At 42.0% G+C, this 14,302-nt stretch overlaps 1 protein-coding gene and 1 long non-coding RNA gene across 10 annotated transcripts in view; one reads left to right on the forward strand and one right to left on the reverse strand.

Moving 5' to 3' along the window:
* The window catches only part of FHIT (fragile histidine triad diadenosine triphosphatase), a 1,437,020-nt gene that overhangs the window by 1,365,564 nt on the left and 57,154 nt on the right, over positions 1-14,302 (forward strand). The window lies entirely within an intron of this gene.
* The window catches only part of LOC121016786 (uncharacterized), a 37,045-nt gene continuing 24,827 nt past the window's right edge, over positions 2,085-14,302 (reverse strand). For both annotated transcript variants that reach the window (XR_005784462.1, XR_005784463.1), the window contains exon 2: positions 2,085-2,369. This is a non-coding gene — a long non-coding RNA (uncharacterized LOC121016786). The remainder of the gene's footprint in view (positions 2,370-14,302) is intronic.

Consider the following 14,302-nt stretch of genomic DNA (forward strand, 5'->3'; position numbering starts at 1 on the left):
CGGCCACCACTTCTGATTGAATGTAGCTCTCTTCTTCTTGGTGGGGACATCTCTTTGAACATAGTCCTTAACACACTATTAAATTCACCCTCATTGTGCTGTTTGGTTTGTTTTAATCGCTATATACTTTCTGAGGTAGCATTATTTTCATAAAAATAATAAGAGCTGTTGTCATTATCATTAACAATACCTGCAGTCTGCTGAGTAATGTCTATATGCCAGACACTGTGCTAAGTGCTTTTACTGCATTCTCTCAACCTTCTGAGTAGTTTACTATTATTATGCTGTTTTACAAAGGCAGAAACTTAGCCACAGTAAGATTAACTAGAGCTTACCCAAGATCATCCAGAGAGGGAAGATAGAGTCCAGGAGATTTAACTTTACCAAAAAAGGACCTTCACATATATTGTCAAATGAAAGAGTGTGCATGAGTTTGGGAGTAAACTAGGACTGAGTTGGAGACCTGTGACAGTTTCTTCAACTGTAATCCAGGGGTTATGACAGCACTGACTTCAAAGTGTTTGGTGGAATGAAATGAGATATAATTAAACACATAGGAGGGTGCCTAGCGCACAATAAATGTACCCCACAAACCATGTCATGTGGGCACTAGGCCTTGGTGCCCTGACATGCAAGTTAATAGTAGCTGTCTCAGAGGACTCTTGAGGACATGATAGTTTGCAAAGTTCTTAACACAGCACCTGGTATTTTCCTCTGCACCCTGTAAATAGTGGGGGGGGGAGGGGGTGGCGCTCATGCTAATCTAAGAACAAATGATGTCTTGAATTTGTAACACCCATTGCAAACCAAAGTAGCAATTGGGGAGATCTCTTCTGTACTCATCATTTCTGAAACAGGAAAAAAGTCGGTTATTGATAACATGAGTGCATCTGAAATCAACTTGTGGTAATGCTAATGAGCTGACACATTTTAACTCTGTCTGATACTGTTTCAGAAGGAGACAGTTGTGCTGCAGTGGACAAATTTAGTGTAAGACCTTTGAAGGAAAGTCTGATGTGTGATATTTAGTATAAGTCAGCTTCTGATAACAGTATGTTCTAGAGAATTGCAGATGTTCTCAAATCACATAATATTTCTCTAAAAAACTGTGTGTGATATTTATCTGATAGAGCATCTGGCATGACGGAGAGTGTGAGTTTCTTTTTTCCTGATTTAAAAACAACACCAATACTGCAGATCTCTGGCTGAGCTCATCGGAAACATCCTGCATATGTGGCAGTGAGATTAATAGATTCCAGAATTGTGTCCCATGCTCACCCAGGGTTCATGTTAATGTGAAATGCAGTTGGTAAGTGCTGTGGCCTGTATCTGCCTTGTTCTTGAGGATTCGTGTGGGCCAGGCCAGGGCTGAGGGCACTGCTGAACCTGAATGAGGAAGAAAACAGGATTGCTGCCTTCATTGGGCTTGCTCTCAAGCACCAGGTCTTTTTCTCTCTGAAGTTATGCCCCCATTAAGGACAAAGAAATAGAAAGTTTTCCTCTTTCAAATGAGGCAGCAAGGCAATAACTTCCCTCCAAAGGTTTTATCAACTTCAATCAAATCTTTCTTGGAAAGACCTGTCCCCTAATCTCACCAAGGTCGTGTAAATTCTGCATTTCCTTAAATTACTCTCTGGCCATGCTCTGAAGGAAGCCTTCACTGAATTCTTGCAATGACTGTGCTTCTGGTAGGCAGCATAGGAGTGGGGAGGGGAGGGTTTGGTGAGTGCTGTTCTGGAAGCTGGAAGGCTCCAGTTATCTCTGGCACTAGCCATGTGACCTTGGGCAAGGCCTGGCTCTCCTTGTCATCTAAGGTACATGAGGGACTTGGACACAGCTTCCCTTCATCTGTAACACCGTGTCAACACCAACTTTGCCCTTCCCCTCTGGAGACAGACACTTGATGTGCAAATTCCTTCTGGCCTGTAATGAAGAATGGCTGCTTCTTTATTTAGCCTGCAAATTCCCCTTCTTTGTTTGTAATGACCATCTAAAATAGAAGTTCTTATTCTGGAGTCCCCAGATAGACCCTTAAATGAGTTGCAAAAGCTGCAATATAGGTGAAATATTTAAGGGGCCAGGGGAAAGCTTTATGATTTTCATTTATTTATTCAGTAAATATTGAACACCTATTATCTTCCAGGCAATGAGCTAAGCAAGGGAAATAAAATGGTGATCTGGGCAGATACAGTCCCTGGCCTCCGAGAGCCTCCTTTGTAATCAGGAAGATTCTAGAAATGATAAATGGGCGATCATGGTGTGGTAGGAAAGAGGTATGGTGGGTTCACGGGAAACACATAAGCTGCTACAGGAGCCTGGGAGAAGGGCTCCTCACCCAGACACGATCAGATTTTCACAGGAGTTCAGACCTAGAGAAACAAAAAAGAATAAATGCTTCAGAAATAAAGGGAAATTGACGTGATGCTAGTATGAGCATACATGAAGAAGTGATGACAGGTGGACAGATACACTTGAGATGTTAATTCATGGCTAATAAGGCACTCAGCATTGCAAAGTTTGGCTTAAAAGCTTTAAATGATCATTGCCATCACAATCATAGCTAATGCATATTGAGCTCTTAGTATGTACCAGGTTCTTGCTAAGCATTTAACATCAGTTATCTGATTTAATCTTCACGAAATATCTGTGAGAAAGTCATATAGTCTGGCTTTATACATGAGAACGCAAGGGCTCATGGATATTAAATTATCAAGGTCCTCCAGCCAAAAAAATAAATAAATAAAAAGTAGCAAATCTGGGATTTAAATTCAGGTCTGGGTGATTCTTAAGCTTAGCACAAGTGTAGATTTTTGGATAATGGGGAGGGTGTACCTGGAAACTTCACCTTCCAAATAGTTGCAGAAGCACGTTTTCTTGGGGCTTTGTATCTTTTGGATCAAATCTAAGGCCAGGCCTTAGATTTAAAAACAAAAATGAAACGTCAATACCATCTGTTTCTCCTCACAGTGGAAGACATTCTCTTCTGGGCAGGCTTTGAGAGGCCCTCAATTACCAGCTCAAATTGAGATGGTTTAGTATACTTGTCTATGGCCCAAAACCAGTCATGGAGTTCAAAGAAGAAGCAAAGCTCTAAGGGGCTTATTAACAATTTAACATTTCCAAAGCATGTGGGATTGCTAATTCCATTTGCCACAGAAATGCTGGCATAATGATTGAGACCTAGTCACTGTAGGAATGCCAAAATGTGAAATCCATTGTGTAGTGGCATGGGCCCCCACTGTCTTATTGTAAGCCGCTGTAAGATCCTCTTTATCTGGCAGAGCACCTTACTCTTTCTCTTACAATTGACATTGACACCTCCACATCCAGAGCATCTGTATTATCTCTTCCTTCTCTTATGAGAGTTTGATCCAAAAGATACAAATCCCCTTAGCTTTTATTGATAGTCTTACTCCCCAAACACCTGGGGATGTCCTTGCCCTAAGAAGTAGGCTGGTTTATCATTCAACAAGCTTTTACTAAGGGCAGGGGATATAGAAGGGAGTTAGCCCATGCTCTCAAGAAGCCATGGCCAGGGGCGCCTGGGTGGCGCAGTCGGTTAAGCGTCCGACTTCAGCCAGGTCATGATCTCGCGGTCCGTGAGTTCGAGCCCTGCGTCAGGCGCTGGGCTGATGGCTCAGAGCCTGGAGCCTGTTTCCGATTCTGTGTCTCCCTCTCTCTCTGCCCCTCCCCCGTTCATGCTCTGTCTCTCTCTGTCCCAAAAAATAAAATAAAAACGTTGAAAAAAAAAATTAAAAAAAAAAAAAAAAGAAGAAGCCATGGCCAGTAATCAAAATTCTTTCAAGGAAGGAGGAAGGATTTATTTGTTCATGTAACTGAAATTCTAATGGTAGAGTTGATTCAGGCATGGCTGGATCTGGAAGCATAAGCAATGTCACTTCGTGTCTCTCTACTTCTTTCACACAGCTTCTTCCCAAGGAAGGTAATGTGAACACCAGCAGTTCACATTAGATTAGATTAGATTAATTAGGATTGCATCCTATTAGGTTATAGTGGAACGATTGTTTTTCCCAGCAATGCTTATTAAAATTTTGCACAGAAAACTCTGGTCCAACTTGAGTTACATACCCATTGCTGAACCAGGAACCATGGCCAGAGGGATAGGGTGCTCTGAGCAACCAGATCTAGATCCTGAGTCCATGTGTGAGGCCATGTAGAAACAATTCCATCCCAAGCACAAAGAATACAATAGTTTCTTACAAGGGAAAGGGGTGCCATACACAGAAGATTGCAGAAGGAAAGCTGTGTATACAAAACACAGAGGGATGGGTATAAAGCATTAATGGAGCCCAGAAAAGTAGGGAGAAAGCTCAGAATTGCGTCCCAGAGGGGTTGGTATTTGAACAGAGTCACAGGGTAAATAGCAAGTCACAAATAGAACCGGAGAGTGAACTGTAATTTATTCCTGCTTTGGCTAATGCTCCAATAGTAAGTGACCTGGGAAAATCATTCATTCATTCAAAAGAAGTTCACAAAGCATCTACCAGCCAAGTTAGTGCTGGAGCTGCAGTAATGGACAAGACAGAAGCTGCTGTGCTTCTCATGTATATTACAGTCTAGAATGGTGACAAGCCCTTAATAATTGCACAAATGATAAAACAGCTATCCTTAGGAGTGCTTAAGAAGGAAAGATCACTATGCTAGTGTCAAAGTATACCTATGCCTTGCATTTCAGTTTCCTGAACCATAACATGGAAAAGAAGATTCTTACGTCCCTCTCCCATAACCAATCAATAGCACATAACACAGTGAGGAAGGCAGATAAATTCGTTTACACACACGTATGTATGCATGCACACAAGAAAATCAGAAAACACGTTGAAATAGTAAAACTTAGGGACACGTCTGCTCCTGTACTTAGATGGCTTATTGAGTATCACCTTAAAATACATCATTTTCTTACTACCCAAAAGATTCCTTTGTCCTTACCCTCTTAGTGTTCCCAATTGAATGCTTATATTTTTATACCCAAAGTCCTTAAACCATTGTATCTACATTCAGTATAAACACCATCATCTACCTTTTGTTATTTTCTGTCAAGCATTTTGGGGGTCAACAAACATTTTTTTTTTGTCCTGATAGGAATGGAAAACTTGGCATGGTGCTCTTAAACTACTGACTCTATTATTTACTAATTGAAATTGATTATACTCTTTTGTAACCATCCTGATCGTAAAAAAGATTCCATTGTAGAATCTGCCCTTGTAGGTATTTCAAGTGGAATTTACCTGCCCATTTGTACACACCTGAAAATCGAAATGGAGAGCAGATATGAGGCCACATGTGCAGATGACACAGCTGTAATGAAATGGCATTTGCAACGGGAGCCTCTCTATGAGGGATGGCAGAAGTGTGCCATGTTTGCCTGCATTCTCTTGTACCCGGTGGCTTTGATTCTTGATTAAATGAAAGCCAGATTGCTTATGGTTAACATTTTTAATGGGTTCATTCTCCAAGGTAGCTCATAAAGGCCCACTAATAAATCAAAGAGCCCTTCTAATCAGAATTTCAAGGGATACTACAACGTTGCTGATGCATTAATGAATTAGGAGCCCTGGAAGCTAGGTTCATAATTTTTTCTGAAGTCTCGACTCCCTGTCCTATATATATGTGTGTGTGTGTGTGTGTGTGTGTGTGTGTACACACATATATATGTATATGTATGTATATATATATATATATATGTATATATACGTATATATACATACATGTATATGTATATGTATGTATATATACGTATACATATGCGTATGTGTGTGTGTATATATATGTATGTATATATATACTTCCTCCTCCCCCCCCCCCCCCCCCCCCCCAAGAAAGAGAGACTCGAAAAGGAAGTTGGGGATAAATGTCTCCGTGTCAAAGCTAGCAATGTGTCTTCCACAAGACAAAGTGAGTTACTAGGAGAAAAATTCCCAAATGATTTAAAAGATACCATTTAAATTCTATTAGAATTTTTTGAAATAAAAGGCAGTGAGTTAAGTGAGAATAAGATGTAAACCTTCCTGCAATATTTGATTGCTAATGAACAGAAAGCATTAATCTTAGCAACAGAAAGAGAAAAATGCATAGCGGTTTTCATTAAATCAAGTAAATGATTAAATGAGTTAGTCAGTAGAAACCATTTTAATTTTCTGAATGTGAAATGTGTAGCTTATAACAAATAAATTCAAAGCACCTTTCTAAGCAAGTTTTGCCTATAAAAAAATGTGGGTTATAAAGATGTTTGGTATTTTCTTCTTTATAGATAGTCAATATTTTAATGCAGTGACATTAATTGTGCAGAATGAAATGCCCCTACTATCTGGGCTTAAAAAAAGTTGGCATCCAGTGCAACGTCCCTAATGGATCTTCAACACTATTACAAAATGATTGATTGTTGTCATAGTCATTTTAGCAGCTTTCAGAGCTGTTATATTTTTAATTAAATTGGCTGTGAATTTCATAAGTGGCAAAGGTTGATAAACTATCGCTTGGTACAATATTACTATTCTTCTCAGTGTGACTGTCATAGTTGGTACGTTTATGTGCATAATCTTAACATTCCATAAGTCTCTTTGGTCCCAGGCATTGATCTGCAAGATTACTTGCTGTTTGGAGATGGGGGAAGAAATGTAAAAATTAACTCAGCAAAGCACATGATTCTGAGACATTACTTGAACAGAGAGGAGATCTAGCCTCGCAACCCCACTGTCAGTTGGCTTGCCATCCTCCCTTGCTTGCACCTCATCGACATGGGGAAGCAGACATGGTTAGTAGGTCAGAGTGCCTATTCTTCCACCAATAGGTTGTGAGAGGCTCCTCTGAGCCAGGCCCAGGGCTGAATGCTGTGAACACAAGCATGAGTCTAGATGGAGCTCCAGGCACTGATCCATCTGAACAAATATTTCCCAAATAGGGTCCAACTCAGAGAAGTGCTCTGAAGGCAAGTGCTCATCTATAATGAAGGAGGCTACTAAGTCACAGGTGCAGGCAAGGCTCCTCTGAACAGGTGGCCCTGGAGCTGAGATCTGAAGGTGGGACAGCAGACAACAACACAAGGAGGGGGAAGAAGTGTGTTCCCAGCTAGCGAGCACCATGTGCATGGGCTCTGGGGTACCAAGGAACAATTTCAAGACCTGAAAGAAGGCAGTGGGCTGGAACCCAGAGCAAGGGTAAGGTGGGGAGGGGAGTGCTTTTAGCCACGGACACAGTGCCTGCATTTCCAGGAAGCCCCAGGGAATTGACTGACAACCATGGGGATAGCTATCAAAATGGTTCCATCAAGGCAAAATGCCCCACTCTTATGTATATGACTTCTATTGGCCATGAGAGAATCTGGGTTTATATCCCAGCTGAGCTGACCGACTCTGGCAAGATACATAATCTCTGACCCTCGGTTCCCACACTTGTCTAGTGGGGCTAATAATAGTGCCTCTATCACTGGGTTGCAAGGATTATGTTATCCTTCATGCAGTGCTGCATGTGGTTTATGGCTTGTAGGGAGTACCTAATCCATAGTAACTGTCTTAGAACAAGTGAAGTAATCAAGATATAGTGAATGGATTTTCTTATTGTCCCTTTGTAGCAAAAGAAAATGGGGTTTCTCTTTTTATAAAGAGGCAGAAGCCTCTGAAATGGGCTTGAATTTCCTTCTACCTCTTGGTCAGCTTTTGCGCATGAGAAATTTCTCATTAGGCTACTAGCTCTTCATGAGTAACCTCCCATTGATTTGTGTATTCAGCTAGTTATGGGTACCTGACAACCAGCTAGTAATGTCCAAAGCCCACAGATAGTAAAGGTTTGACCTCAACTCATAGAAGGCAGTGTTCTGGCTTTAGTTCAACATTGTTCATCATAGAAAAAATTCAAGCTTTGGAATCACACAGACCTAGGGCTCCATCCTGGCTGAGACACTTATTGTCTGTGAGAGCTTGAGCAAATTATCCTTTGTGAACCTCATTTTTCTCAACAGCAAAATGAAGCTAATTCTATTAATTATATTGGATGTTATGCACTTTACCTGAAAGAAGGCAAAATGCCTGACCTATAGCAAACACCCACAGTTGTGGCTCTTCTAATTATGTAGCTCAACCTACTGATCATTTCCACTGAATTCACCATTATGTGGGGGCTGGGGAAAGTGTAGTGGGGACTGAATCCCATTTGGTTATGAAGCCTTTATTTCTAAGGCGGACAAAGTAGATGTCATTTTCTGCACTGCACAAATGACCTCCACATCCTCCTATAAAACTTTTGGGGTTTGGATACATGATTACTTCAATGAGACATTCACAACAACAACTACAGAACAGCTTAGAATATCAGGGAACCCTCAGAAGACCAATGAGTATACAGGGATATCGTATTAGTTAGTAAAAATTGTGCGTGGAGTAAACACGGCAGTTACTTTCAGTGGCATAATCTCCATAGTTTCCAACAGGAGGCTGGCAAATTGGAAAGGAGGGAAAAGAATATCTCAGTTTTCCTACTTTGAGGTTACAGATGAGCCACAGAGCTACCATTTGTATTTGCAGGTGATTTCAATCATTCTGCATACACACTCACCCTGGCAACATTTCAAAGCATTATTCCACATTACGGTAGTATTTTATCATGCGTCACAAGTCTGCCACAGTTCTCTCCTTGGCAAGAAAGTGCTCCAGGCTAAGTATCAGATTTTGTCAGTAGGAAAAAAAGGAATTGTTACAATCCAGAAGTGGCTGGGGAAACATACCTTCAAGTGCTACAAATTTGTAAAGGTAAAGCTCCAGTAGAAAGAAAGACTAGGGACAAGCAAGCTTATGTTCTGTTGGTTTCTGTATGTTCTTTGCTATGTTCCCCGCTTGGGCACTAGACCCAGCTGGGGCAACCTACAAATTCTCATGCTCACAATGGAGAGGGAGATGGAAGTTGCACCCCGAGTAATTTACATCATCTGGTCTTTTGTGTCTGTCACCCAGGGAGGTGGGTTCATATCCTCACTGACATGGATTATCTGGTCACCTCATTCTGCCTTTCTCTTGGTGAGACCCGGGGCTGGCTTGAAAAGGATTGTGTGCTTCTCTCCATTTCATCCATCCAATCAAGACATATTTATTTGGCATCTTGTCTCTGCCAAGCCTTTACCAGACACTGGAAACCACAGTGAAGATGACAGACATAAGCCCAGAACTTACAGGTGCCATGTCGGAGCCTATGAGGGGTGTCCAGGGTCCTAGGGAAGCACATGGGTGAGGCATTGACTCAGATTTTGGTGGGGTAACATTTACATCAAATTCCAAAGGACACATGATTACAAGGAACAACCCAGTTCCTCCTGTCCCTGCCTGCCTCCAGTTCTTAGCCTGTCTGAGGGACAGGTGAAACTGGGATATGAAAGAGCATGGTACAAATTCAAATACCTCCTTATTTCCCAAATATCAGCCAGTAATCACAGTTTCTGCCATGTATAGGAACCACTTTTACTGTGATTTATGTTGCTTCAAATCAACTTCCTTTTTCTACCTGAAAACATTCATGGAAAAAGAAATGGCTGTATCATTCTTGTAACAGAAGAGTGGTAGAACGTGCTATAAATAGAAGGCAACTACAAAAGTAAACATAATGAAAAATAAAACGGTGTTATTAAATTTCATCGGGATGCTGCTGTTTGAGCCTGAGGCCTGTTCTCTTCTGGTACAAAAAAATGGGAGATCATCAAGCCTTAGAGCAGGTGTGAAGGACAAAGGAGCATCAAACTCAGCACGATCCTGGAAAGAGCACAAGGAGAAGGGGATGTTGAAACTAAACAATCACTGTGAGATTCTGCATGCTTTAAGGTCATGACTCTGTGTGACCTAAAACCACCTGTGTACCTCCAAAGGAACATGTCCCACAAGTGGTCCAGGGGAGTGAGAACATGAAGTTGCATGCAATGCAGGAAAGAGATAATGAAATGAGTGGCTTTGCAGGCCTTGTTAAGGAGTTTGGATTTCATCCTGAAAGGTTGGAAAACCAGGGAAGCAAGCAGATGGCTGGTTGGCATGGTCTGACTTGCATTTCAGAAAGACCCCTCACCTGCAGAGGGTGGGGGCCAGGGATGGACCGTGAAGAGCAAGCTGGAAGAAAGGGTATGCAGGGAGGCTTTGGAAGAACCCAGAGGTAAGAAGACAGTGGCAAAAACTAGAAAAGTGAATGTGGGGAGGGAGAGAAGGAAAAGAAACCTATAAAAGTTCTTGATTAAGTGAACATAGCAGATACTCAAAATGTTTTCTAAATGATGTGGCTCTAGACCTTTAGAAAAAGCCAGGTCAGTCCACCTGGTCTACCAGCTTTTGGCCAAGAATCCATAATCTCTCAACTCATCCCTATTGCCCTCCCCAGGCCTCCTTCCTACATCCTGCTATGGGTCTCATTGTTCTTTGAGATCCCTCTGCAGTGAGGTCTGCAAACTAGACCTGAGAGTTGATAATGATGTAGTGCCTCTGGGTTCCTCATGGGGTCTGGAAAGTTCTCAGTTTCTCACATTATCTCCCACTTGTGGCATGGCATCAGTTTTAACCATGGTAATTTTATGCCCAGGGGAAATTTGGCAATGTACAGAGACATTTGTGGATGTCACAAGTGGTGGGGAGGGGTGTGTTAGTCACATCAAGCAGGTGGAGACTAAGGATGCTGGTGAACATCCTACAATGCACAAAACGACCCCCCACAACTGAGCATTAACTGACCAATAATGCCAATAGTGCCTGAGTTTGAGGACCCCTGGCAGGACAATGGCAACACCAAAAAGTGTTGCATGATGGCAGAGAAAGAAGGCTATAGAGGGGCAACTGCTTCTATCAGGACACTATTATTTGCATTGAATAGACTGTGTGCCATTACAGGTGTGTGCACTAGGGGAGAGAGGGAGGTTGAGGGTGAGGAAGCACTGCTTCCTCTGAGTTTAACAGTATTGGGATCAGACCCAAGGCTGGGCAGCCAGTTGGAAGACAGCAGCCAAAAGCAAGCCCTGCTCTCTCAGACACGTAGGGCTGCTGGAGTGCTCCCGTGAGGACAGGAGAGGCTGTGGGGTGAGTATCCAGGCAGATCAGGTGTATCCACGGGAGGAGCTCATTCAGCCGAGCACCCCAGCAGGTATATTGAAATTCCAGGAATCTTCCCACTGCTTTGGCTAGTCTCCAAGCCTGCCCAGGAAATAAACATCTCTGTTTTCAGAAGATGGTAGCAATAATGACTTTTTCCTGGGGGCCGGGGGGGAATGCCAGAAAGGTAAATACTTTGTAAATCACTGCATGTCTCCTGCCAGCAAGCTTTGAGTCTATTTGTGAAACATTTATCTCCTTGTATACTCACCGACACACCCCAAATTATCATTTAGTTAATAAACCTAATAGCTTGGGGGCGCCTGGGTGGCGCAGTCGGTTAAGCGTCCGACTTCAGCCAGGTCACGATCTCGCGGTCCATGAGTTCGAGCCCCGCATCAGGCTCTGGGCTGATGGCTCAGAGCCTGGAGCCTGTTTCCGATTCTGTGTCTCCCTCTCTCTCTGCCCCTCCCCCGTTCATGCTCTGTCTCTCTCTGTCCCCAAAATAAATAAACGTTGAAAAAAAATTAAAAAAAAAAACAAAAAAACCTAATAGCCTGAGGTATGCCAATCAATAAGAAAGAATGCAGAAAGCTGAATCTGAGGCATCATGGTATTGAACTATCTGCAGAAAGCTATGAGATCTTCCTCTATAGTGAACATGCTTCCAGTCCACTGGGATACTAAGAGGGGCTGATATGTTCTTATCGTATTTGGGAAGTTAGAGAAATAGTATATGCAGACATTCAGTTCTAATTCATGAATGAGATGGACATTGAATTTCTCTTTATTCAATGAATGTAGAGTCTGTGAATAAGAATGGATGGGCTTTCATGCAAACTGGAGGCTCTGTTTCACTTCTGTGGACAGGAGCAACTCTGTCTTCATCATGTGCACACAACAATCCAGTAGTTGACTACATAAGCAAATATTTTTAGGGAAAAGCCCCTCTGAATAAATATATAGGCATATTGAAAGACTTTTATATACTTCTTTAGGAATCAGGCAGATCTAGTAGACAAAGTTAGGATGTGTAAGAAGTAGACAACTTCAGAGTCCTATTCTTCACTATAAATTGGAAAAGCCTGATTTTTCTCCCTTGCTCCCCTCCATATTTCCTCTGTGAGTGTTGCTGGGAGGTCTCTGGAAGCTAGGTGTTAGATAAATGCATATTTGGAGCTTAGGTGCTTATAAGCTATAGCAAAGATATCCTGCTTCGTTTGGGCACCAAAGTCCATTGATGGGTTCAACATTCCCATCCTAACTGTGGAAGTAAATGGCAACTCCCAAAGGACCTTCTCCCATGGACTGCATCTTTTTTTTTTCTTGAGTTTCCCTTACAAGGGAGCACACAGAGAATCCTCATTTAGGAGCAGATGGAGGTAAATACCCTGGGTTCACTGTCCAGCAAATGCATCCAGGCTGACTTCACTGATCAATATTGCACAGTGAGAATACCACTAAAATTCATTAACAGGACTAAATCCATAACTTTTGCCATCCCTGAGACCACTGGGAGTACTTCCTTTGTTTACTCTTGGGCCAGGGATTATCCTTTCCTTGAATTATAGTGAAATCTGTCTTAAGTGATCACCTAGGGACCATCCAAAATTGGTAACTTGGTAGAGGTTGAACTTTAGCTAAAGGTCAAACAAAATTCTCTGGAAACCTTAGGGGTTGCTTAAAGGTGAAAGAAAAAGTTGAAATGAAAATTGACTTAATCCCTGGTTTATGAACCAAGTAGCACAGCCAAGCAAGCTGAGGGATGCATTCAGGTCATAAATGCATCTTGACTTATCTTTCTGAAATGCCTCATCCTTTCTGTCAAGTGCCATGGCCTTTCTGGCTTGTTAATCATATGCCTAGAAATGCTTTTATTTTCCAAGGATGCTCATACATTTTGAAAACCTTGTGCTGTGTGTTTGTGACCCATGAAAGGGGTGATGTTACATACCATCTCGGTCAGGCTCTTCTCACCACCCAGAGAATGGGAGCCACCAAATGCCTTGAAGATCCTAAGTGTCTTTACCTGGGAAGTGGAAATTGGCTTAACTAACATCAGGACATCCATTCAGTGTAGTAAGGACTTTTTAGAGGAAGAGATCCATATTCTGTTATACAAAGAATTATCTTTATGTTGTATCATAGAGACATAGCATAGAAAATTTAAAAATATAATCTATCTTTTGATACTCTATAAAGTACTCAGAGTAGAATTTTAAGCAATCTTGAGGTAGCTCTGGAACTTCCAGGCTAAAGCTAAGAAGGCAAAGAACAAAGGAAGATGGACCAGTGTACTTTCCTTATTCCTTCCTGTAAATAGAGAAAGAACCAGATACATTGGGTCCACATCCCAATGGTGACACGTTTTGTAGCTTGGATTGATCACTGTAACCCACTCAGCCTCTATTTCTTTATCTGTAACAGGACAAGCAATAATAATCCATATAGATGGCATCTATTAAACACTTAGATATCATATCCTAGACTGGCCAGAGACTTCATAGATAGTATATCTTGATGAATTCCCACCATAAGATTTGTGTGAGTAATGGTATTTCCATTGGAGGTGGTAAGAGTGTCCGTGAAATATTGGTCAAAAATACAAACTCTGCAGGAATGCTGAGGACCTTCATTGACATGGTAAGTGAAAGTCACAGCGCAGCCTGCCTGCTGCCTAAGGGTATTTCCATGACAGTCAGTTTTATTCCTATGTTTCCCTGGGACCATGCATTTCATAGTCCTTGCACTGTGATGATAAGGGAGTTTCCCTACTATTTGTAGATTCCTCACATATTATTTAAACAGTGCTGAGTGCTGGGAGCACAGTGAGCCTCTGAACAGATGTGTTTTGTGCTGGCTGTGTTTAGGGTCACAGGCTCTGTTGTGCAGTCCAGGTCCAGGTGAAACAGAGGTAGAGGAAAAGGAATTAGGGAGATGGCCCTCGTGGGTGAAGCACGCTGCCTTAAGGATTTCTTGGTATGGAAGCAAGATTAACTCAGTACGCCCAGTTCAGGATATGTAGGCTTTTTGTTGTTCCGTATTAATGTTAATGTTATTGGGGCAATCTAGTTGATTTCTGTACAGAAGAAACTGGCATTCTGGAACAAGTATGTTTTCCTGAAGTGAAGCCATCCATACCCTCTGTGCCTTCCTCCTATAACAAAAGACTTCTGTGTGTTAATGGTAATGGAGCCAGTGCAGGTCACAGGTTTGAATCAGCTCAGCTCAGT

This window comes from Herpailurus yagouaroundi, unplaced genomic scaffold, assembly GCF_014898765.1.
Source record: "Herpailurus yagouaroundi ecotype Mexico unplaced genomic scaffold, PumYag 213, whole genome shotgun sequence".
Classification (NCBI taxonomy): Eukaryota; Metazoa; Chordata; class Mammalia; order Carnivora; family Felidae; genus Herpailurus; species Herpailurus yagouaroundi.